This window comes from Bos javanicus, chromosome 19, assembly GCF_032452875.1.
Source record: "Bos javanicus breed banteng chromosome 19, ARS-OSU_banteng_1.0, whole genome shotgun sequence".
NCBI lineage: Eukaryota > Metazoa > Chordata > Mammalia > Artiodactyla > Bovidae > Bos > Bos javanicus.
In genome coordinates, this window is record NC_083886.1 from 40,058,510 (window position 1) to 40,084,050 (window position 25,541).

Below are 25,541 nucleotides of genomic sequence, written 5' to 3' on the forward strand. Positions count from 1 at the left end.
GAGGGCCACCATTCAGTCCAGACAAGAGGTGCCCCTGCCAGCGCCCTCAGCTTTGAAAGGTCTGGTCCTGGCTTTCCTCTGACAGTGCCCCTCCCATGCGGAAAGGGATCTGTAAGGTGGACGGAGTTCCTGACCAACTGGCTTCTAAACCACAGTGCAGGGATCTTTCCCAGGCGCACCGTGTCCAGGGTCAACTGCCTGCCAGCATGAGCAGTTCCAACCCATGACAGAAATGGGGTCTGCCACTGGCCTAGTGCCAGGTCTCCCCTCGCTGGTGACGAACTTGGAGGAGTCTGGAAATTCTAAATTGGAACCTGACCTTTCAGGTCATAATGAAGTTACATTTCGTCAAGTTTGGACAATAGAACATATTTTATTTGTTAGCTTGGTTTATAGTATTTAATACATGAGGGGCTTCCCACGTGGTGCTAGTGGTAAAGAACGCACCGGCCAATGCAGGAGATGCGGGTTCGATCCCTGGGTTGGGAAGATCCCCTGGAGGAGGGCATGGCAACACACTCCAGTATTCTTGCCTGGAGAATCCCATGGACAGAGGACCCCTGGTGGGCTACAGCCCATAGGGTCACAGAGTCAGACATGACTGAAGCGACTTAGTACACACGCATATAGGCCCGCGTTTGTACTCCCGTCCTGGGCCTGGGAAGACTCTCTGTGTTGTGCTTCTCAAGGCTGTATGCATCGTGTGTGTCGGGGGGCGGTGTGGGGTGTCAAGGGGTGTCATTGTGCCTCCTGGGAAGGATGAGATTGGGGATGAGCAGGAAGCTAGGCCAGTGCCAGTTAACAGAGAAGTCTTGGCTGCTGTGGGAAGTCCTCTGGCCTAGGACCCTGGAAGGAGCTCGAGAAGTGGGAGGTGGGGACTCTTCCCCACCTCTACCAGCAGTACTAGCAAGAGAGGCCCAGAGCAGCCTCTCTCCTCCAAGCTAGGTCATCAGAAACCAGCACACTCCCCTTCCACCACCTTCAAGGCATAGAGGGCAGGTGAGAACCCTGGACTTAGAACCAGGAGGTCTAAGTTCTGGCTCTGGCTCTACCATTTCTGCCCTTCTCCAATTCTCTTTCTGTAGAGTGGGTATCGGAGATTCCCTGGTGGCTCAGTCGGTAAAGCATCTGCCCACAATGCAGGAAACCTGGGTTTGACCCCTGGCTTGGGAAGATCCCCTGGAGAAGGAAATGGCAACCCACTCCAATATCCTTGCCTGGGAAATCCCATGGACAGAGGAGCCTGGCAAGCTACAGTCAATGGGGCCTCAAGAGTCAGACAGGACTTAACAACTAAACCACCACCAGGGTGGGTATAATGATAATGGGCCAGTTTATCTCCTTTTCAAAAGAGATTGTGGGAACCAGCGTTCTTTAAGCAGTGGGACTCGGGACAAGGGTGGCTTCGGGTGACCTTGACCAGAGTCACCACTAGCTCTGCTGCCTTCCAAGGCAGCACGAGACCTCCTGAGAGAGAAGGAAGCAGAGGTCAAGTGTGGGCACGCAGACACCAGTTGATGCCTTAAGTTTCCCAATACTTTTGCCAAGAAAAGAAGGATACAAAGCATCTTCCCCCAAAGATGTGAGGTTCAAGCATTGGTGGAGGGCAAAGGGCAACACCCCCCACTTTGTGGGCCCCTCACCATCAGTCCCTGAGACAGAACACAGCACCCCTGTGTCTGTTAGCCTGACCCCCTCGCCCATTAAGGAGCCTCAGGCTGTGAGGAGCCCCTGACCCACCTACATCAAACACTCCAGCTAAAGTGGTCAGAAAGTCCTGAAAGGGCAACACGTCCTAGGCTGATGAAGATGAAGGTTAAGGGGGCAGAAATGGGCACCTGCCCCAGGCATCACCTTCACTTTAACCTTCATCTTCACCTGTGGCACCGATACAGGGTGGCCGGGGTGGGAGGTGGACCCGGCCTGTGTGGACACCCAGATTCGCAGTAGCCCTGGGGGCCAGAGCCGTGCAGCCCGGGTGCATTTGGCCCCGTGGCCGCGGGGTGGAGCCCGAGGACCGCAGACGCCCGATCTAGGGCGCCAGCCAGGCGGGAGGGAGCGGCGCGCCGAGTCCTCAGTCGCCTCTGCGTTTCCCCCGGGGCTGCGGGGCTCCCGGTGTGGGGGAGATCCGGGGACCGCAGAAAGGCGGGAGTCTCCGCGCTCTTCCTCCGCGCAGACGATCGCGGGTCCCCTGGTCCAACAGGTTCACCGTGCGCTGCGGGACACGGGACCGCGCCTCCGTCTGCAGCGCTCCGGCTGCAGAGAGGGCAAGGGACCTAGGGACCCAGTTCTGGACAGTCTCCCCGACAGCCTGGACCACTCATCCTCTCCATCTCATAGGTATGAAATGTGTCCCTTGGATGACCATCTGGAAAAGGAAGTCCTGACCGAGGGGAGGACAGAAAAGGAGCTGCGTGGGCTGGAAGAGCCCGCAAGGGGTGAGGACAAGAGGCATGCAGGCGGAGATGCCTGAAGGCAGGATAATTTAGAGACCCCTGTCAGAAGAGGAGGTAGTGACCAAGTTCCCCTTCTAGACTGTTGGGTTTTCCTTGGTTTTTTTGTTGGTTGGTTGGTTTTTTACCCCTATCCGCCCGTTAAAAATCACGCATGTTCATCCTTGGACAGTTAGAAAATACAAAAAAGATATGTCTCCCAAAGCAAAGGAAACAAATCAAAAATAAACAAATGGGACCTAATTAAACCTAAAAGCTTTTGCATAGCAAAGGAACCCATCCGCAAAAGGAAAGACAAATGACTGAATGGAAGAAAATATTTATAAATGAAATGACTGATAAGGAGTTAATATTCAAAATATATAAAACAGCTCATACAGCTCAATTTCAAAACCAAATAAACAGATTTTAAAATAGGTAGAAAAAGATTAAAAAATTGGCAGAAGATGTGAATAGACATTTTTTTCTGAAGAAGACATACAGATGACCAATATACACATGAAAAGATGCTCAGCATGACAACTCAGCAGGGAAATGCAGATCAAAACCACAGTGAGATGTCACTTCACACCTGTCAGAAAGGCTATCACCAAAAAGACCACAAATAAATGTCGGTGAGCATGTTTCCACAGTGGCTGCACCAATTTACACTCTCACAAACAGTGTTCAAGGTTTCCCTCTTCTCCCCAACACTTGCAGTTTTATGATAGCCATTTTAATGGGTGTGAGGTTAGCAAATAGTAATATTTTTGAAGGGGGTTAATTTTGCACACCGTGATTTCACAGGATTTTGAAGAGGTCAGGTTTTGCCTGAAATATGATGTAAACATTACATGGAAGGAAAATGTTTTCAGACACTAGAAAATCATATTGTCAACATCAAAAGGAAAATACTTTCTTGCGTATTTTTACGTATGATAAAAATATCAGGTGGAGGAGAGGTGGAAGCCTTAAGCATCTTATCTCTAAGCCTAGACTCAGTACAAATGCTTTGGCTCCCAACTTGGGCAAAATCCAGAACCAGAAGAGTCAATGGGTTCCTCATTCAGAACACTGATGATTTAGGATAATGTTGCAAAAACCCGAGGGGTGAAACGAGGAGGGAAAAAAAAAATTTTTTTTTCAGGAGAAGGGGAGGCAGCAGAGCACTTGAGATGACTCTGATCTGTCCAGGGTGCTGACAACTCACAAGCCATGCTACCGAACAGGTTGGAAAGATTTGATGCTAATTATGAAATTAGCTCCAGTGGCTTTATGGCTCCCAGTCTCAAGAAGGGTCCAAACTCCTCCCTCACCCTGGTGAAAATAAAGTTGAAGACATAATGTCTTAGACAAAATAGACTAGAATCCCAAGGAACTTCTAAAGGAGAAAGCTCAAAAAGAAGTACAACTACATAATACTTTGTTTAAGAATATATGAACATTGGATTAAAAGTTTTTAAGCAAAAAAGTAAAGTCACAACTCAGGATAATGGTAAACTCTGGGGGAGACTCAGGCATATGGGCAGGGAAGGACACAGATAGATGCAAAGTTATTGGTATTGTTTTGGTTCTTAATTGAGTGTTTGATTCATAGGCATTTATTTTAATATTATACTTTAAGTCCAAGGCATATGCCACATGCATTTTTTTTACATGAACCAAAAATGCAATATAAAAGATATGAAGATTAAGAATATTCCTTAAAAGAATCTTGAAAAACAATTAAGCCTAGGGATGTATTTACCTGGTACTGAAATAAGTGAAAGCTTTTATTTTTTCATCTCTAACACTGTTTTTTACTATCAAAAACATTTCAATTGCTAATTTTACACTTTTATATTGAAAGTGTCATTATATAAAATTATCATAGACTAGAATAGAACTATTTCTTTGTCATTCTCATTTTATGAAACTTTTTGATCCAAATTGCTCCCTTGGTATCATTGTACTTAATTTCACTACTGGGACTGTTTGAGCACTTCTATCCGAGCTACTTGAGGAGAAGCAATGTTTGTATCATGTATGATGTTGCCCCTGGAAATGTTATCCCAAGATACCCACTCACCATTCGTGATCTTTACAATATAACCATGTATTGTATAAATGTTTAATTTTTATTACAAAAGCATTATAAAACAATATAGAAGGAACATACAATGAACCCCCATATTCTCATCCTTCAGAACTAGCAATTATCAAACTTTTCCCACACTTGTGTAATCTATTCTTCCTATTATTGTTTTAAACTCCAGACATCACATCTTTTCAATTCTATAAATTTCAGTCTGTATCTTTAATGTATGGATTGTTGTTTAGTCGCTAAGTCATATCCGACTCTTTGCAACCCCATGGACTGTAGCCCTCCAGATTCCTCTGTCCATGGGATTTCCCAACAAGAATATTGAAGCGGGTTGCCATTTTCTTCTCCAGGAGATCTTTCCAATCCAGGGATCAAACCCGAGTATCCTACATTGGCAAGCAGATTCTTTACCACTGAGCCACCAGGGAAGCCCTTAATGTATGGATGTTTTCTTCAAAACCCCAGTGCCATTATCATGCCTTAAAAAAATAATACTTCTTTGGTGTCATGTAACATCTAGTCCATTTTCAAATTTTCCAAGGGTTCCAAAATTTTTTTTACAGTTGGGTCGTTTGAATCTAGATTCAGTAAGGTCCACACACTGTACTTGATGATGTCTCTTATTATCTTTCCATCTAGAGTAGTACACCCTGTCCTCACCCTTCTACTATTAATACTATGTTGTTGAAGAAAACAGGCCAGTTATTCCAGATTTCTCTGTGCCTTTGGGATGGCATTTAACTTTTCCCTTATCCTCTGTGTTTTCTGTGAACACAAAGTTAGGTCTAAAGGCTTGATTCAATTCAGGTTCAACTTTTACTCTTGGGTAAGAACATTTCCGAGGTGGTGCTACGTCCTGCACATCGCATATCCCCAGAAGGCTCATAATGTCAGGTTGTTCCATTCTTTGTGGTGCCAATATTGACCTGTGGCTTCAGGAGGTAACAGCTTGAAGCCTTCACTGTAAAGCGGCTCATCAGCCTTTCATAGGAAAAGTGCTTTATGTGTCTTATGGGGACATGTCATGTGAACGACTTAGTACCACCTTTGAAATGTTCTTATCCAGGAGAAAAGTTGAACTTGAATCGAATCAAGCCTTTAGACCTAACTTTAAGTTCACAGAAAACAGAGGATAAAGGAAAAGTTAAATGCCATTTCAAAAGCACAGAGAAATCTGGAATATGGGATATTCTACAAGGTAACTGGCCTGGTTTCTTCAACAATAATATTTTAATAGCAGAAGGGTAAGGACAGGGTGGATGGACTACTCTAGATGGAAAGAAACTTCATCAAATTAACCCGATCCTCTTAATATATGGCTTCCCTGGTGGCTCAGACAGTAAAGAATCTGCCTACAATGCAGGACACCTGGCTTCGATCCCTGGATGGGGAAGATCCCCTCGAGAAGGGAATGGCAACCCATTCCAGTATTTTGCCTGGAGAATTCCATAGACAGAGGAGCCTGGCAACCTGCAGATCATAGGGTTCGCAAAGAGTCGAACACAGCTGAGTGACTAACACTTAATATATAGAAAAAATGCAGAAAGGAGAAAATAATCACTCATGTTCCTGCCTTTGAAGGCAGTGATAAATGCTACTTTTTTAGATAATTTCTTTCCATGTTATGCATTCATTTTTCCTTGCTGTGGTCATATTAATGTACATTTTTATAATACCACTAAAGAATTTACGACTCTTTGTGACCCCATGGACTGAAGCCTACTGGGCTCCTCTGTCCATGGGATTTTCCAGGCAAGAGTACTGGAGTGGGTTGCCATTTCCTTCTCCAGAGGATCTTCCCAACCCAGGGCTCGAACCCGGGTTTCCCGCAGTGTAGGCAGACACTTTACCGTCTGAGCCACAAGGGAAGCCCTAAAGAATTTACAGGTGTTATTAAAACTTGATACACATCAATTTAGTTGCAGCAATGGACTAATTGTTTGACCGTTACTAAAACTTCTGAGCCTGTGTAGCATAGGGCTGGCAGTCACTGGGAAAGAGGCTTGATGTCCTCCTAGGCGGGTGGGCTGGGCAGTGACATGTAGAGCTCTGCTATGTCGGGGAGCAGACTCCAGGGCCCTCACTCGGGTTTAGAAGCTTCCCTGTCTGCTTTCACCCACTCAGAGAGAAGTGCCTCTGATTTTGGCATTCTAATTTTAAAGTCATATCTCATATAGTAAAAGCACAAATAAGAAGTGGATATTTGTTACAGATTTGGTTTTGATGGCAAAAACCTTACTATCCCACATGGGCCCAAATGGATTAATCGAGGAAAATAGAAATTGAAAGGCTGCTTTTCATATGTGTATGAAATGGCTTTCAGTAAAGACAACAGATTGTACACGTGCGCATGATGTTTCTCTCTGCCAAATCACCACTAAATAAATCAAATTGAATCATTTGGGCAATATTTATTAATAATTGAAGTATAGTCATACAGTAAAATTCACCCTTTTAGAAGTACAGTTTCATTAAAAAATTTTTTCTATGCATTTTTACTTCCTTTATGCATTTTCAACAAATGCATATTGTTACCCGCACACTGAGTTTCTCTTGTGCCCTTGCGTCGTCAGCTGCTTCCCCTACCCTATTCCGGGCAACCTCAGATCTGTTTCCTGTCATATAGTTTTGCCTGTTCCAACACGTCATATAAACAGAATGATAGTATAATATATATAGCCTTTTGAATTGGCTTCTTCCACTTACCATAATGCATCTGAGATTCATGTGGTTGGGTGTATCAATAGTTCATTTCTTTCTATCGCTGAGTAGTTTTCCATTGTATGGATGTATCATAGTTTATCCATTCACCAGGTGAAGGATATTTGGATTATTTCCAGTTCTTGGCAATTATGAATAAAGTCACTATAAATGTCCCTGTACAGATTTTTGTGTAAACTTAAGTTTTCTCTTCCCTTGGATAGATATGAAGGGGTAGAACTGCTGAGTCATATCTTTAACTTTATTAGAGACTGCAAACTGTTTCCCCAAGTGGCTGTACCATTTTGCATCCCCACTCAGAATGGACGAGATCACTACTTGCTCCACATTCTCAACACCACTTGGATTATTAGGAATTTTAAATTTTGTTTTTAATTTGTTTGTTTTTAGCTATTTTATTTATTTTTGGCCTAGCTGCATGGCTCATAAGGATTTCAGTTTGCCAACCAGGGATTGAACCTGGGTCACAGCAGTGAACGTGCTGAGTCCTAACCACCAGACCTCCAGGGATTTCCCATTTTTGAGCTATTTTAATAGATGTGTAGTGTTATCTCATTGTGGTTTTAATTTGCATTTCTCTAAAGAGTAGTGATCTTAGCATCTTTCATGTGCTTGTCATTAATATATTTCCTTTATTGAAGCATCTCGTTGAATCTTTTGCCCCTTTATCACTGGGCTGTTTTTTTATTATTGCATTCTAAGAGCTCTTTATATATTTAGGGTCAAGTCCTTCATCAGATATTTATCTTGCAGATATTTTCTCTAAGTCTGTAGCTTGTTTTCTTATTCTCTTAATGGTATTATTTGAAGAGCATAAGTTCTTAATTTTATCTATTTTATTTATTTATATATTGACTTTTGACTGTGCTGGGTCTTCCTTGCTTTTTTCTCAGGCTTTCTCTAGTTAAGGGAAGTGGGGGCTGCTCTTTATTGCGGTGCATGGGCTTCTTATTGTGGTGACTTCTCCTGTGTGAAGCATGGGCTCTGGGTGCACGGGCTTCAGTGGTTGCAGCATGCAGGCCTGGGAGTCGCAGCTGGTGGGCCCTAGAGCACTGGCTTAGCTGTGGTGCAGTGCACAGGCTTAGCTGCTCTATGGCACGTGGAATGTTCCCGGACCAGAGATCAAACCTGTGTCCCCTGCAGTGCCAGGCAAATTCTTATCTACTGCGTCACCAGAGAAGTCCAATTTTATCAGTTTTTTTCTTTCTTTTTTTTTTGCTTTTGGTATAGTATTTAGCAGATTTTTGCCTAACTTAATGTTAAAAAATAATTATTCCTACATTTTCTAGAAGTTTTACAGTTTTCTATTGAGGTCTGTGATCTATATTGAGCTATTAAAGTAAATTCTGTTTTAGAGTGATTAAAAATAAGGAAAAATAACCCTATTGTTACTTTAGTTTTTACCATTTTTACCACTCTCCATTTCTTTAGTGGAGCAAAACTTCAGTCTGCTTATCACATTCATGGGTTATTTTTAACAGCTATTTATAGACATTAAAAGAAAAACACAGCAATTGAGATAGGAGACAGTATCAACAAAATTTTGGCAACGGGAAGAAATGGTGAGTGGTAATGACCATACAGCTAGCAGTGGGAAAAGCCCAGTAAGGAATCTGATTTCTATATAATTTCCCAAAGGCTCTGGCATAGAAGGTACCAGACACTTTTGGAAGTGGGGCAGAAGGTGAGATTCAAAAAAGGAAAAGGAAGATTGTTTAAAACCCTGTTTAAGAAACATCTGCATCCTCTGATTTTCTTCATACTCAACACAGCTGAACAACTTCCCCTTCCAATTCCCAAAAGAAAAATGGAGTTTTATTGTGTGGAGAGATTAAAATAAATAGTTTCTGCCCTGTGAGGTCCCAAGATGTAGCTGAGAATGGAATTACTATTCAGGAAACAAGAGGATAAGTGATATGATAAATTTTGAGACCCTGTCCCTGGACCTCTTCTTCTACTCAGCACCCAGACACTGGCCTCAAGGTTTAAACTTTATAGGCAAGGGGTCCAAGGGACCTTCTTAGAGAATCTGACGAGCTTATGAGGAAAGATTCAAAAGGTCCAGCCAGATAACTACATGAGCCCACAGTAGATGAAGCTCAGCTACTCCACTAACTCAGCTGCTCCAATAAGTTCTTTGTGTCCTATTCTCATACATAAGCAGACAAAAGGGTCACTTGCTCTTGGAAAAGTCTGGTGACAAAGCTTTCCCAGGTGTGAATTTCGACCAGAAGAGGTCGAAATGAACCCAGGCCCAGAGGTGCCATGAACCCAGGCCCATGGCAGTGAAAGTGAGGAGTCCTAACCACTGGACCATCAGGGAATTCCCAGAAGAGATTTCTTCAAAGAAGATAAAGTTGGTTAAAAAATCAGGGCTTCCGGGTGGCTCAGTAAAGAATCCACCTGCCAGTGCAGGAGACACGTGTCCGATCTCTCATCTGGAAAGATCCCACATGTCTCGGAACAACTAAGCCTGTGTGTCAGAACTACTGGGCCTGAGTGCCCTAGAGCCTGTTCTCCTCATCAAGAGAAGCCTCCACAATGAGAGCCCACCCACTGTAACTAGAGAATAGCCCCCGCTCACCAAACTAGAGAAAAGTCCATGTAGCAAAAAATATAAACTGACTAAAAAATCTAAAACAGATTCACATGAAACCACATGATCTCAAAATTTCCAAATACCAGGAAAAGATCCTCCAAGTTTCCTGAGAAAGAAAAAAATTTTTTACCATATGAAATGTAAACCAAAAAAGCTTTAAACCCCAAAGATAACACCGGAAGCCAGAAGAAAATGAACCATTACTTCTCTGAGGGTAAGTTAATTCTTAGAATTTTGTACCCACAAAAACTACCAATTTAACATGAATTGAAACCAAGAATTCAAGATGTACAAATTCTGAAAATACAAGCCATGTCCTCCTTCTCAGGAAGTTACTAAAGGATATATTCTACCAAAATGAGAGTGGAAGTCAAGAAAGGGAAAATGGGCATCAGGAACTCAACCCAAGGGAGAAGCAGAAGAATGACTTCGGAGAGTGGCCAGCCCAGACGAGCAGAAGGAAATATTCTGCTCAGGAAAGATTCTTCCATAAGATCAAATTACCCGATACAACTGAAAATACTGAGAAACAATTCAGACAACTGGCAAAAGGTTTGGGGTTGAAGTAGTGATATATTTCTAGAAAATTAAGCAAACAAAAACAATGACTGACTTTGGAGGGCAAAAAAAGTTGCTCAGAAAAGGAAAAGTACTCACAGGACTTCTGTGAGTTTCCGCTGTAAATAGGGCTTTACATGGTCCCGGTGATGTGAACATGGACGACTGATCTAGTCAATCAGGTTTCAGCCACATTATGATATAATTATGTGGAGAAGTGAGGATGTATGAGTAGGGTTGGAGGTGAGGAAGGTAAATCCTTATTTTCCATCCTGGGAAGTAAATAGATAATGTATCAAAATTGAAAAACAAATTAGTAGCTATATGAATATGTTATTTTGAGTTAAGAGAGTTAAGGGAGTTGCCTCCAAGGAAAAAAGAATAGGGAATGTGAGAGGCTAAAGCTTTTCGTAACAAATCTTCCAGAACAATTTAGTTCCTTAAACTACTGTATGATAAAAAGATAGAAAAGCTAGATTATAAAATTAAATGATGAATAAGATTTGTTTGTTGACCAGGAAACACTTCTATTATTTACTCTTGAATAAGATAAGCAAATTTCAGAGTAATGTAAATAATATGATCCATTTTTTTAATGAAAAGAAAAAAATCATCAATGTGTATATATATTTAATTGTTTATATAAGCATAAAATGGCTCAGACGGTAAAGAATCTGCCTGCAATGTAGGAGACCTGGGTTCGATTCTTGGGTCTGGAGGATCCCCTGGAGAAGGGAATGGCTACCCACTCCAGTATTCTTGCCTGGAGAATTCCATGGACAGAGGAGCCTGGTGGGCTACAATCTATGAGGTCCCAGAGAGTAGACTGAAAGTTAGACTGAGTGAACTAACACTTTCATTTTCACATGAGCATAAAGAATGGTGTGTAGGAATACACATTAAACTCTAAACAGTAGTTATGTCAGAGGGATGGAATAGGGTGGGGAGAGAGAGAAATGATATCATGGTCTTTATACCTTTTGCATTGTTTGAATTGTTATTATGAACATAAATTATTTTGTAATAAAACAAGAATGGCCTCTTCTTTGCAACACGACAATGTGATTCTAAATGCTGTTGATTTTCTAGATGTCTGAAAGAATAAACATGAGACCATTTAAGAAAAAAATTTTGAGAAATAGATGTTAAAATTAAGTAATTTTCGTCAGATATTAAAATACTTTCTAAATTAATTAGGTCAAATGTGTTTTTTACTAATCATCAAATGGATTATGAAAAATAACACAGAGCAGAGGAGACAGGAGCACATGTAAGAATTTAGCCTGTACTAAAGGCAGCATCATAAGTCAATGGGAAAGAAAGAAGAGTTTGACAAACAATACTACAATAGTTTATAAAGCATTTTGGTCAAAAATAAAGTCAGATTTTTACCAAACACAATACACTAAGATAAACTGCAAATATGTTGTCAATACAACAAATAAAATTAACATATTTAGGTTTATATATCTGTCTTTAAAGCGATTTAGACAAAGATTTGCTTTTTTTTGTTACAGAAGCGATGCTTTCTTGATGTAGAATATATTGAAACACTACAGGCATACAAAATAAAATGTATAAGTGACTCTTCCTCCTATCCCCACTTTTCAAGGTCATCAGTCTTATCATTTTGTAGTAAACGTGTTCAAGGTTTATTTTTTAAATTTTTGTTGAGATAATCATAGGTTCATTTTACAGTTAAAAGAAATAATGGAGAGATCTGATATTTGGTCCAGTCTCCCCCACTGGTAACATTTTACAAAACTGTACTGTTATAGTATTACAACCAAGATGTTAATATTGATACCATCCATGCAATTTTTTCAGAATCCTTTAGTTTTACTTGTTCTCATCGTGTGTGTGTGTGTGTGTGTGTTTAGTTCTGTACCATTTTACAACCTGTGCAGGATTGTGTATTCAACAGTACAGTCAAGATGCTGAAGAGTCCCAATATTGCAATGATCCTCTCCTGCCACCCTTTTATAACCACATCTCGCTCCCTCCATCCCTTCTCCCCACCATCCCTAACCCCCTGGCAAACAACAATCTGACTGCCATTTCCAAATGTTTGTCATTTTAAAATATTTTATAATTGGAATAATACAATATACAACCACTTGAGAAGAGCTCTTTTTTTTTTTTTAATTCACTGGAGATTCATCCAAGTTGTCCATGGCAATAGTTCATTCCTCTTATTGCTGAGTAGTTTTCTATGGTATGTATGTATCACAATTGTTTAACCATTTATCTGTTGAAGTACATCTGAGCTGATTCCAATATTTGGCTTTAGTCAGTCAGTCAGTTCAGTCACTCAGTCATGTCTGACTCTTTGGGACCCCATGAACTGCAGCATGCCAGGCTTCCCTGTCCATCATCAACTCCTGGAGCTTGCTCAAATTCATGTACCTTGAGTCGGTGATGCCATCCAACCATCTCGTCCTCTGTTGTCCCCTTCTCCTCCTGCCTTCAGTCTTTCCCAGCATCAGGGTCTTTTCCAACAAGTCAGTTCTTCGCATCAGGTAGCCAAAGTATTGGGGCTTCAGCTTCAGCATCAGTCCTTCTAATGAATATTCAGGACTGATTTCCTTTAGAACTGACAAGTTTGATCTCCTTGCAGTCCAAGGGACTCTCAGGAGTCTTCTCCAATACCACAGTTCACAAGCGACCCTATGGACTGCAGCCCAACAGGCTCCTCTGTCCATGGGATCTTCCTGGCAAGAACACTGGAGTGGGTTGCCATGCCCTCCTCCAGCATTTGGCTTATATTCATTTATTTGTATTATAAACAAAGCTGCTATGAACAGTCATGTACATCCCTGTGTTTGTGTAAACATGTTTTTTTTTCCACGGGGATAATTGCCCAGGAGTGCAATTGTTGAGTCCTATGTCAGTTGCATCATCCAGATGTTTTTACACATGCAAACTACATATATGTATGTATTGTGTGTGTGTGTATGTATTTTAAAACAGCAATCATTCTATAAATATCCTTCTATAACTTTTGTTTCTTTTTGAACCTAATAGTATATTTCGGGTATCTTTCCATTTGCACACGAGGAGGACTACATCATCCTTCTTAACAGATACACAATACTTACCTGGGCTAAACAAGACCCCCAGAAGCATCCTGTTCCAAGAGCCCAACCAGTACTGCTGCCAACCCCCACAGTGAGATAGCCTGAGGTGTGCTTCTCAGCTTGCTATTTCTTTCCCTTTTTGTTCATCAACAATTAATTAGACTTAAGGACACTAATTTCTTTGTCTCCTGCCCTTTATTTACCCCACATCTTCCTCTTTTTTGGATTCATTGCCTTTTCTTGGGTGCATCCTCAAACCATTCTTTTAGAGAGTATGTAAGCTTCCCAAGTGACTCAGTGGTAGAGAATCTGCCTGCCAGTGCAGAAGCGGCAGGAGATTCAGGTTCGATCCCTGGTTCGGGAATATCCCCTGGAGGAGGAAATGGCAACCCACTCCAGTATTCTTGCCTGGGAAATCCCACAGACAGAGGAGCCTGGCGGGCTACAGTCCATGGGGTCGCAAAAGAGTCGGGCACGACTGAGCAACTGAGCACTTCATGAGTGTTAAACTTTATTAAGGTTTGCATACCCGAGAACTTCTTTACTTTGCCTCCTCATTTGAAAGTTATTTTGGGTGCATTTAGTATTTCAAGTTTAAAATCTTTTCCCTTAGAACTTTTAGGCTATTTCTCTCTCATCTTCCAGCTTTGTGCTGTGTTCATGACGCAAGTCATTCTGATTCATGATCTATCTACTTAGTCTTTAAAATTTACTTATTAAAAATTTACATATAGTAAAAATCACCCTTTTTGGTATATACGTCTGAGTTTTAACAAATGTATAAGTCATTAATCACTACAGCAGTGAGACATGCAAGATTCATCACTTCAAAAAGTCCCTGGGTTGCCCATCTGAGGCCAACTCTCCTCCCACCTCTGTCAACCCCTGCTCAGTTCTCCGTCACCTATTGCAGTATGCTGGGTATCTGCTTAGCTTTCCCCACTCTTTTGGTTTTAGAATATTCTCAACATCACTGGACTCTAAATGCCAACACAACGTGTATGTGGGTTGATCTTTTAATTCTTCCTCCACTAGACTTGGTGGACTATCTCAAATTGAAGATGTATAAGAAATGCTATTGTATTTCTTTATGGTTCCTCCCACCCTTGACCTTCTTCTTATAGAACTTCTATTAGATGGATGTGGAAATTCTACAAATACCTTAAGCTTCTCACTTACTCTTTCCATCACTTTCATCCTCCTTTGCACTGTATTGTGGGAGATTCTCCAGTTCAATATTTCAGTTAACTAATCAGCTGTTTCCAACTGTTATTCAACCATTTTTTGAAGTTTTTTCCCCCCTGGCAATCAAATATTTAATTTCTAGGATATTTGGCTGAATGTCTGTGTTTGTGTGTGTGTGTGAGATATCTTGCCTTTGATTTTCCGTCATTCACTGCAGTACGACAAACTACTCCAGATTTCAGTGTCTTGAAACAACTATTTGCTCGTGATTCTGTCCTCTTGACAGGGCTATATGGGTGGTTCTTCTATTGGTCTGGCCAGTGGTCCGTACAGCTGCACTAAGCCCGGATGACCAGATCTCACTTGCTGTATGCAATTTAAGTGACTTTTGTTCAGTCTCTTGACTTGATCTCTCCAGCAAGGTAGCTGGACTTCTTAAATGGTGGCTCAGGGCTGCCAAGAACACTAACAGGGAACATGCCAGACCTTCTTAAGGTTAAACCCAGAACTGGCACACTTCTGTCATAGTGCGCTGATTAGAGCAGGTTCCTGGCCAGCCCAGAGCCAATGTGAGAGGGGTCTACCATGGACAGGCTCAGCAGGAGGTGTGGCTCTTTAGAGACTGAGCAAGTGACAGGTTGCCAGCCATCTCTCTGGAGATACTAATTGTACCTCTTCACATGCCTCATTTTTCTCAGTTAACTCTCAGGATATTAGACACAGTGTGCTAATATAACAGAGGGATGAGCTGGGAGTTTGTCTTCTGGATGTGAGGACGCCTCGATCCTGCTTTCCAGTCACTGGGCCCACACTTGTTTTACCGTTTCGGCATCACTCATGCCTGCTGCTCAGCAGTAGTGACTAAAGGGACGCGGTGCTGCCCACTCTTCCAGATGCAGCATTTAATCACTCTGGTTCCAGCTCCAGAGCCATTCCTTATGTAAAGCGTGAAGGTATTAGTCACTCAGTCGTCTTCTTTGTGCCCTATGGACTGGAGCCCACCAAACTCCTCTGTCCATGAAATTCTCCAGACAAGAATATTGGAGTGGGTTGCCATTTCTTTCTCCATCTTCCCCACCCAGGGATCCAACCTGGGTCTCTCACATTGCAGGCAGATTCTTTACCGTCTGAGCCACCAGGGATGTCATGATTTTCTTCCTCTGGAAGACTGATCTGGATTGATCTCCATGTTGAAGAAACTCTTCAGCATTTCCAGTTTGCTCATACTATTTCCCTCTCCCATCTTTTCTGTCCTTTTGTGGGATTTGGGGTGAACTGGGGTGCAGAGGTGTGCTTAATCTACCATGCCAATGCAAAGTCATTGCAAGGATTTGCCATAATTCAGGTAACCATGTTTGGGCAAAGCCAGGATACCAGGTAGCCCTGGGATAACCCATTGCTCAGCCCTGGATATCTGGCCCCTCTTTCTCCCATTCTCCTCTGGGAACTGACAGAGGAGTCAAAGAGGATGGTGGTACTGAATAAACTATTAACTTCAGGCGTCAGGCCGGTGGTAAGTGGGGCTTTGGGAGTCACCAGACTAGTCATCAGCCTGGCCTGTCTTAGGCTGTGCTGCCTGCCACACGTTGGGCTCAAGGTCCCATTCCTTTTGGTGGTCAGGCGGGGGCCCCAAATCCTGGCTCCTGTCGAGTGCACTCCACAGACAAAATACAATATCCTCTGTATTTCTAATCTTTTATATATCTGATCTCCTCAAAATATTACGGAGCCTCAGGCTGTGAGGAGCTCCTGACCCGCCCACCTCAAACAGAGGAGAGACACTCCCAACTAAAGAGTGCCAGAAAATCTGGGGAGGGCAGCGAGTCCCAGGCTGGCCAGGACGAGGGTTAAGGGGGCGGAAATGGGCACCTGCCCCGGGCATCACCTTCACTTTCACCTTCATCTTCACCTGCGGCACCGACACGGGGTGTCCGGCGTGGGAGGTGACCGCGGGCGCGTGTGGACACGCAGCTTCGCGTGTGTGTGGAGACCCGGGGCAGAGCGGCGCTGCAGTGCCCAGTGTCCGCGGGGCGGAGCCCGAAGACCGCAGACGTCCGAGCGCCGGCCCGGGCCGGGCGGGAGGGAGCGTTCGCGCGTCGAGTCCTCGGCCGCTTCTGCTTTTCCCCTGGGGCTGCAGGACTCCGGACGCGAGGGAGACACTGGGTCCCAGGGGGCGGCCGGAGTCTCGGCGCTCTCCCTCGGCATAGACCAAACGATCGCGGATGCCCTGGCCCAACACGCTCGCCAGGCGCTGCGGGACCGGGGACCGCGCCCCCGCCTGCGGCGCTCCCCGCTGCAGAGAGGGCAGGCCGGGGGACGCAGTCCTGGGACCTTCTACCCTCAGAGTTAGTGACCAAGGGGATGCGGAGGCTGCAGGATGACGAAAAGGCACCTCAGGTCCCGTGAAAAGGACTGAGGGTCAAGAGCTGATTGGGTTAGAGGCATGGAGAAAAGGTGTGATGGGGACAGGGGGAACAAACCAACGCGCACATGGTTAGAAGGAGGGGTTAGAAGGTCTATGAACCTTTTCTAGGCTTAAACGCTCTTTGCATTCATTTAATTAAATCATTTGCAGATAAAAGTGATGCAAATCTATTTGAGAAAATTTACAACAAAATTAAGAAAATTATAAATTGTATTTAAATTTGTATCCTGCTTTTAAAATGTAAGGGCATATATCAAGGGCATTTCCCCATACCAAGTAATTTATAAAAGTGGGATTTTTGAAGTTGTATCATATTTTATTGAAAAACTAGATGACAACTTATTTAGCCAGTTCTTTATTGATGGAAGATGAGGTTGTTAGTTTCTAAATATTCTCTAAATCATGCTGCAGCCAACATCCTTACACAGGAATCTGTGCCAACAGAGGCTTATTATTTTAGGATGATTGAGTGAAATATTATGAATACTTTTTCTCAAATTTATTTTAACTCTTAAAGAAGTACTTATAAAATATGTAAGCAATCCTAAAGGATACAAAAGAAGACACTGAAGATCTGCTCTCACTCTAACTCCCCAGACATGACATTGTTCACATTTTAAAAAAAGTATTTATTTATTTGGCTACAGGAGGTCTTAGTTGCAGCATGTGGAGGATCCACTTTCCTGACCAGGGATGGAACCCAGTCCCCCTACATTAGGAGCAGGGAGTCAGCCACTGGACCACCAAGGGAGTCTCAGTTCACATTTTTGTAGTAAAGGTTCAAGATTTTTCCATATGCATTGAAAGGTAAACATATGTAAGGTATATATTTGTATAGTAGGGGCACAGCAGATCACATAACCAAAACATCGTTGAAAAAAATTTAAAGAAAATAAATTATTGTAAGAAAAAAATACATTCATTCATTGTAAAAGCAAGAACAATCAAACAAATTAGGGAAAAGGAACATAATTGTTATGATAATGATGAACACCCCTCAAATCCTTGACTAAAGTCTAACTTCAGGTACATAAGATGGAACTGCTAAGTACTTAATTAGGAACAGTGAGCTGAGATGTGCAGTCATCTGCTTATTTAGCTGCCCATGACTGAGTGGGGGCCTGTCCTGGGGAGGATGTCCACTCCTCCCTCAGATCACAAGAGCAGGAGGGAGCCCGTGTCGTTGGACTTATTACTGTCAGTGTGCAGAGTGAAAAACTCACATCTCTACAAGTACCATCATGCTATGCTGTGCGTAGTTGCTTAGTCGTGTCCCCATGGCCTGTAACCCGCCAGGTTCCTCTATCCATGGGATTCTACAGGCAAGAACACTGGAGTGGGTTGCCATTTCCTCCTCCAGGGGATCTTCCCAACCAGGGATTGAACCCAGGTCTTACTGAAGCTCTCTCCTGAGCCAGGCCAGGCTGGGGCACCTGGAATGTGGTGGATAATAATCCTCGGTGGAGGCTTCCTAAAGGAGTTCTGCCTTGAAGGGCAGGTTAGAGCTTACACAGAGTAGGAGGCCCCAGGGGCTGAAAGTGCTGAGACCTTGCAAGGCCTGTGCTCAACCTTTCCAAAGGCCTGAGGGAGGCTGCTCTCCTGAATGCCACGGGGGAGGGGGAGGATGGGCATTCCTTACACACTCAGCCATACCCAAAGCATGGCAGAAGCCCAGATTTGCCAGTCTGAAAGGGGCCCACCATTCAGGGCCCCAAAACACAGAGGTTTGGGTGACCCTGGCTGACCCACGGGTGTCTGCTCTCATCCCCAGTCCTTGCCACAGACCCTGGAGGATGGTTCAGGCTTGGGTAGCCTAGGGGTCCCCTTCACTGGTGCAGCTTTCCCAGGGGGCCCTCCTAACACGCTCTCTCACTTGAACTATTGAGTCATCTTAAGTGACCTGTGATCTTACTTTGCCCACACTCACCAAGCCCTGTGGTTTCTCTGTTTGCTGGTCAGTTCCTGGAAATTTCCTCAGCTCTGAGGGTTGATGTAGACAGAAGAGTGTCTTACTGCCTGAGGAGGTTGGAGGAAGCCTTTGGGCTCTCAGACTCCTAGGGGAGGGTGTGAGGAGAGCAGTTCAGCCTGACAGAGCGGCTGGGTCAGTGGTGGCCATGTCTGGGCAGGACCCTTCAGCTTGCTTGGCCTGCAAGTTTTTGCTCCAGGCTCCACCAAAGAGTCCAGTCTTTCCCCAGGCCCTCAGGGCCCCTGTCCTCCTGGAATCTCAGATGGTAATGGCACTGGGATGATGGCTTCCGTCTGCACCAGCCTGCTCTGGGGTCTCCCCTCCAGCACCTCAGCTTTAGGGGTCTGAGGGCCTGTCCTCCAAACCCTCATAGGGAATCACCAGGCTTTTACCATGTGACCACAAAGCAGGCCTGGGGACAGAGGGAGCAGGGACAGGCACTCATCTTCCCGGGTTCTACTTTCTTTCCTAACGTTATTTGATTAGTTGTCATATTACAATAAATGTGCCTTTTCCTCGAAATGGTTTATTATATTTTCAAAAGAGGGTGAGAAAATTGTGTGAGCTGCTGGTCCCCCACACTATACAATGTACACCTTTAATTCACAGGACCCAGGTGCCTTTTCGTCATCCTGCAACCTCCGCATCCGCTTGGTAACTCCGAGAGGCCTGCCCTCTCTGCAGGGGGAGCGCCGCCGGCGGAGGCGCGGTCCCGGGTTCCGCAGCGCCCGCTGAGCACGTTGGGCCGGGGGACCCGCGATCCTGTGCGCGGAGGGAGGGCGCGGAGACTCCGGCCGCCCTCGCGGACTCGCGGTCTCCTGCGCGCCCAGAGCCCCGCAGCCCCCGGGAAGCGCCGAGGCGACCGCGGACTCGGAGCTCCGCTCCCTCCTGCCCTGCCAGGGCCATGCGTTCTCCGTCTCCCGTCCTCGGGCTCCGCCCCGCGGCCATGGCCCCAGCTACACCCGAGCGGCCAAGCTGAGCAGCGCAGCCCTGCCACCATTGCTCCTGAGAAGCTGGGTGTCCACAGGCGTCGGGGCCTCCTCCCACCCCGGCCACCCCGGGTCTATGCCACAGGTGAAGAAGAAAGTGAAAGTGAAGGTGATGCCTGGGGCAGGTGCCCATTTCTGCTCCCTTAACCTTCATCTTTATCAGACTAGGATGCGCTGCCCTTCCAGGACTTTCTGGCCCCTTTAAGCCTGGAGTGTCTGACGCAGGTGCGTCAGGGGCTCCTCACAGCCTGAGGCTCCTTAATTGGAGAGGGGATCAGGCTAACAGACACAGGGATGCTGTGTTCCCTCTCGGACTGATGGTGAGGACCCCATTTTTGAGAGAGACCTCAGGTCACCACTTGCTCTGTTTCAGCTGTTAGGGAATTTTAGGAAGTGGTTTTTGTTCCCACCTGCAGTTGTCAGGATCCCTGTTCCTTCCAGCCTTCGAAGATCTAAATACGTCTTCTTCAGGAGCCAGTCTGCCACACCATCGCCTGAGCTGCATGGCATACTTATCCCCACGTTACAGATGAGGAAACGGAGACCGAGAAAGGCGACAGCAGTCGATGACGGTGTCAGGCATAGAACCCAGTTTTCCTGTAAAGCCAGTGTCATTTCCTCTGCCCCTGGCTTCCTTTGTTGTGAAGCAGGGAGGGGCTGGAAGTGATTTTACCCTGACTGGGCACCCGAAGGCTGCATCCCCTCAGAGTTGGCTGCAGGAAAGGTGACCCTGGACCTGAACTGTGCAGAGGAAGAGAGGTGGAGAGGGTGAGTCTGTGGGACTTCCGTTCCCTACAACCCACCTTTTCTACCCTTTACCACAGGGATGCAGGAGCAATGGCGTCCCATTGGGTCCCGACTTCTCTGCTGAATCAGACCCTGGGCCTAAGCTCCCCATCCCAACCCTCACCATCTCAGCCAGCGCCAGGCCAAGGAAAGTCTCTGGTCTCACCACCTCACAATCCCTCCACTTATGCTATCCCTGGAAGACCAGGGACTGCGAGGAGCAGAGCTGGACTCACGTGACCCAGCCCAGACTCCTGCCAGGCTCAGTTAGCTGGGGGAGGTGGTGGGGTGGGTGAGGGGTCTGTGATGGCATAAGGCTACGAACAATTTTGAGGGCCTGGTGGGTGAACTTAGTGGAGGGATCTGACTTCCCGGGAGGGTGGGGTGGGGATGAGACAAGCCATGAATCCAGGCACCTGACACTCCCTTTCCCAAATATACAGACCTCAGGGTAGCAGGTTCAGGGACAGCGCTAAAGGTGGAGGATATCTGGGTCTCTGAGGAGTAAGAGGTGCTGAGTATTGAGATGCACACAGCCTGAGTTTGGAGATGATTCTGTATGAGTCCTTTATCACCACTGGGCTGAACCTTCCTTCCCTACGGCCTGTGAAGGCAGTAAGTCCCAGTCAGGTTCTCCATATGGAGTGGGCTCTTTCAGGAAATTGGGTGCCCTCTTGTGGATACTTGAGGAAATTCACTAGACCTTTTCCATTCTCCAAATATCGAGTAGTTTCATGACCATTTCCACCCTCTAGCCTATGCACTCACAGACCATTTGGGGGATGGGGGGGCGGTCTCTCTATTAAGGACAAAAAGGGTTCTAGGGTCCTATGTTTGGATTTCAAGACATGAAACCCTAATATAGTCTAAACAAGTGTTTACATAGCGCTTACTATATGCTTTACAAATATCAACTCATACATCCCTCCTCACAGCTTACTCATGAAGTAAGTACTACTTCTTCTTTTACAGATGAAGAAATTGCGGCACAGAGAAGTTAAGTAACTTGCCTAAAGTCACACAGCAACGCTGAATTCCAAAGTCCACCATGCTGTCTCTCATCGTTTGGGAAGCCTCACCCAGTGACACAGGCATAGCCAGTGGATGTGTGTGCTGCAAAGTAAAGAATGTCCCCAGGCTCCTTCTCTGATTCCCCCAAAGCTCACCTGACACCTCTCACAGATCGTGTCCTGCTCTGTGAGTGGAGTGCCAGGAGATTCCCAAGAACCTTCCTTCTCTGACCTTGTTGGTTCTGGGAGGAGGCAGGCTACTCAAAGTTCTGCAAAACTCAGGGAGAGTCAGAGTTCTCCAGGGCAACATGGTCCTGAACCAGAAGCCAGTGTAGACACAGGCCAGTCAGATGGCATTCACACTGCCTTCCCACTCCCTACCCTTTTGGCATGGAGAGGGTCCCAGGGAGAGATCAAAAGACCCAGCGCTCTTCTGAAACCTGGAGGTGTATGGGGTCAGAGGAACTCCCTCTCTGTCACTGAACAGAGAAGGAAATGAACCTTCTTCCTAAGAGCTCCACTCACTTACCACGTGTTACTTGACAATGTGCTGTGGGTGATGGGAGATGGGGGCATGGAGGTGGATAAAGAGCAGCTCACTCCCCTTTAGGAACTCTGTCTAGTACAGGAAGGATGGGTGAGTAAACGACAGCTGCAGTTCAGTGTGACAGGTGGACAGTGGAGGCGACTGCTGCAGAAAAGAGGGCTGGACTCTGCTTGGGGGAGGGGCAGGAAGGCTTTGAAGGAGGTGCCACTTGAGACTGGTCTTGGAGGGTGCATTGGGATTCACAGGGAGGGCAGCATTCCAGGCTGAGGCTCAGAGGCTCAGGCAAAGATGCAGCAGTTGAAAGCGGCAGAGCAAGTGTAGGACTGTGAGCATTTGTCTGGCACAGAGCCTGTCTCAGAGGAAGACAGGAGACTGGCCGGGCAGCTGGGGTCAGATCACTCGCCAGGCTGAGGAGTTTAGAATTGGCATCAGAAGTGCAGGCAAGGGGTGGTATCGACCTTGCCAAGGAGCATAGATGAGGAGGCAACTCGCCATGCTCAGAGAGAGCCCGTGGGCGAGAGAGGCACTGGTCCACTGGTTTATTAAAGTTTTCATTAAACTTTTATGAAGTTCTTTATTAGTCAGAACTCTTTTGGCTCAAGTGGTAGAGACCCACTCAAACCACCTTAAACAAAAGGGAGATTTGTTGGTTCACATGACTGGGGATGGCACTGCGAGAGCCTAAAGAAGAGAAGGAAGCGATCAGAGCCCCATCCTGCCTGCCTGTGGTTCGTCTCCATCTCTGCTTGGCTCTGCTCAGCAGAGACCCCTTCTCATGGAGGGAAGGTGGCCACCCAGAGCCCCATGTCTGTGTTATCTCAGGCAGCACTCCCAACGTGGAGAGGACCTCCTTCCTGTGTCTGTATGTCAATCCCAAGGGAGGGTCTCATTGGTCCTGCTCAGTCAGTAACACCCATTGGTCTAATCACTGTTGCTGAGACTGTAATTAACCTGGGCTGGGTCACATGTTCACCTCTCTAGAAGAAGCACCCCCCACTCACAGCTCCTCAGGACCACATGGAGTAAAGGAGGAGGTTTCCTGAAAAAAAGGGGGTTCTGTTATCAGGAGGAGATAATCACCCCCCCCCAAAAAATAAGTCATTTCCATTTTTGTCTGCCAAACACTCTAGCTGCTGGGAATTCAGAGATAAGGTCCTGTCTCTACCATCAGATAACTCCCATCCAGATAAGGGTTCGATGGTTGGAAATTATCACGATAATGAGGAGACGCAGGGACTCTCCAGAGACTTTGGGAATCCAAGAGAGGAGCACCCAACACAGACAGAAATAAACCAGAAAGCACATGCCTCCAAAAGTTGCCCCTCAACTGAATTAGGAAAGATGAACAAGAAATTAGCAAAGGGCAGAAAGGGAAGCGACAATGAAGAGTCTGGTGGCCCGTGAGCCGGTCAGGTGGAGAGACCAGGAGATGAGTGTGTTGTTTTGGATCTAGAGGTTGAGAAAAAGGCTTATGTTGTGGATATAAATTTGGAATTCATCCCAGTGGGTGGTAGCAAAAGCCACGGGAGGATGCTGTCACTCAGGGAGAGCGAGAGGAAAGCTGTGAACACCCACGCTGGCTGAGTGGGTGGACACAGAGGAAGCAAGAAGGAAAATGAGAAAAGGACAAGCAGGTCAGCGGCACGTGGTGAGAACATAGTTTGTGCTCTCAGGTCCCAAGGCCTCTGCAGATGTAATTCTCTCTCACTGGAAACTTTCTAGGGGAAAGAACAGATTACCTGCAAAGGAATGAAAACTAGATTGTTAACAGACATCTCATCAGCAAGCCCCCATGCAAGGAGAAGGTAGGGCAAAGCCTGCAGAGGGCAGGGGCATGACTAGACTGCTAGGTGTCCCCAGCGTCTGCTCCCCCACTCTCCCTTCATGATAGAACCTTGGGTGTTCAGCTGTACATAGAGTCACCCAGAATCAAGTTTATGTTTCCAGGCTCCCTTGATGCTGTTCGGCCATGTGAGTGAATTTCAGCCGTGCCTTCCTTCCTCCTTCTCACCTTCCTCTATCCATCCTGCTGCCTGGAAAGCCAATAAGAAGCCATTATCTTGGACCATGAGAACAACAACCACATCAAATGTGTGCCAGAAAACTGGGAGGAGCCTAGTCCCCTGCTGGCTTTTACATGAGAGAAAAAATAAACTTCAACTTGTTTGAAGCACTGCTATTTTAGGTCTCTTATTTACAGCACTAAACCTGATTCAGACTGATGTTGAGAGGAAATTACAGCCAGCATATCAATCAAGTGTGAGAATAAAGTGAAATCATTTTTGTACAGACAACAACTCAAAGAGAAGTCAGGAAATAGATGTTTAAATGTATTATTTAAAGCCCTAAAAATAAGTAATAGAAGAAGTAAATAAATAGCTGACTGGTAAGGATCAGGGAAAGACAGGAAACAGTGAAAGCAAACTAAATTCATCACCTTTCATTGCAGGGAGTCAGGAGATAATGTTTAAACTTGATGAATTAAATACAGAGATATTAGCATATTTTCTGGCACCATAGAAAGATAAAAGGAGAAATGATGGAAGATGATTACTTCTGGGGAATGGGCCTCAGAATTGATGAAGGAAGACTTTAAATTTTCAATTTTACTTTCTAGGTACAGTGTAGATGTGCACAGGAAAATTTCTGAAGGATAGAGACTTAACTCTTAATGATGTAAACCTCAGGGAGTAGGCACTCCCAAAGGAGGAGGGTCTGGGGACAGATTAAATTTCACTTTATAACTTACTGGGGACTTCCCTGGTGGCTCAGATGGAAAAGAATCTGCCTATAGTGCAGGAGACCTAGGTTAGATCCCTGAGTGGGGAAGATCTCCTGGAGAAGGAAATGGCTATCCACTCCAGTATTCTTGCTTGGAGAATCCCATGGACAGAGGAGCCTGGTGGGCTACAGTCCAAGGGGTTGCAAAGAGTCAAAAACACGACTGAGTGACTAACTTTAACTTTTCACTTTCTTTATAACTTACTATATTATCTGGTGTTATAAAAGTGAGCACTTATTATTTTTGTTAAAAAAAAAACTTTTAGTGTATATTTTTTAAAAGAATGGGGGGAATAACAGACAGCGGTCTTCAGTCTGGAAAATGCCACAGGCAGAAGGATGGGATCTGCGAGGTCTTATTTTCCTGCCAGTGAAATAGGGT

At 45.2% G+C, this 25,541-nt stretch overlaps 1 long non-coding RNA gene across 1 annotated transcript; it reads left to right on the plus strand.

The window, feature by feature from the left end:
- The first annotated feature begins 19,692 nt into the window (after window positions 1–19,692).
- Window positions 19,693–23,460, plus strand: LOC133232302 (uncharacterized). Its single transcript, XR_009731363.1, has 2 exons — window positions 19,693–20,803; window positions 21,794–23,460. It is a non-coding gene; the product is annotated as an uncharacterized LOC133232302 (long non-coding RNA).
- The last annotated feature ends 2,081 nt before the right edge of the window (window positions 23,461–25,541 follow it).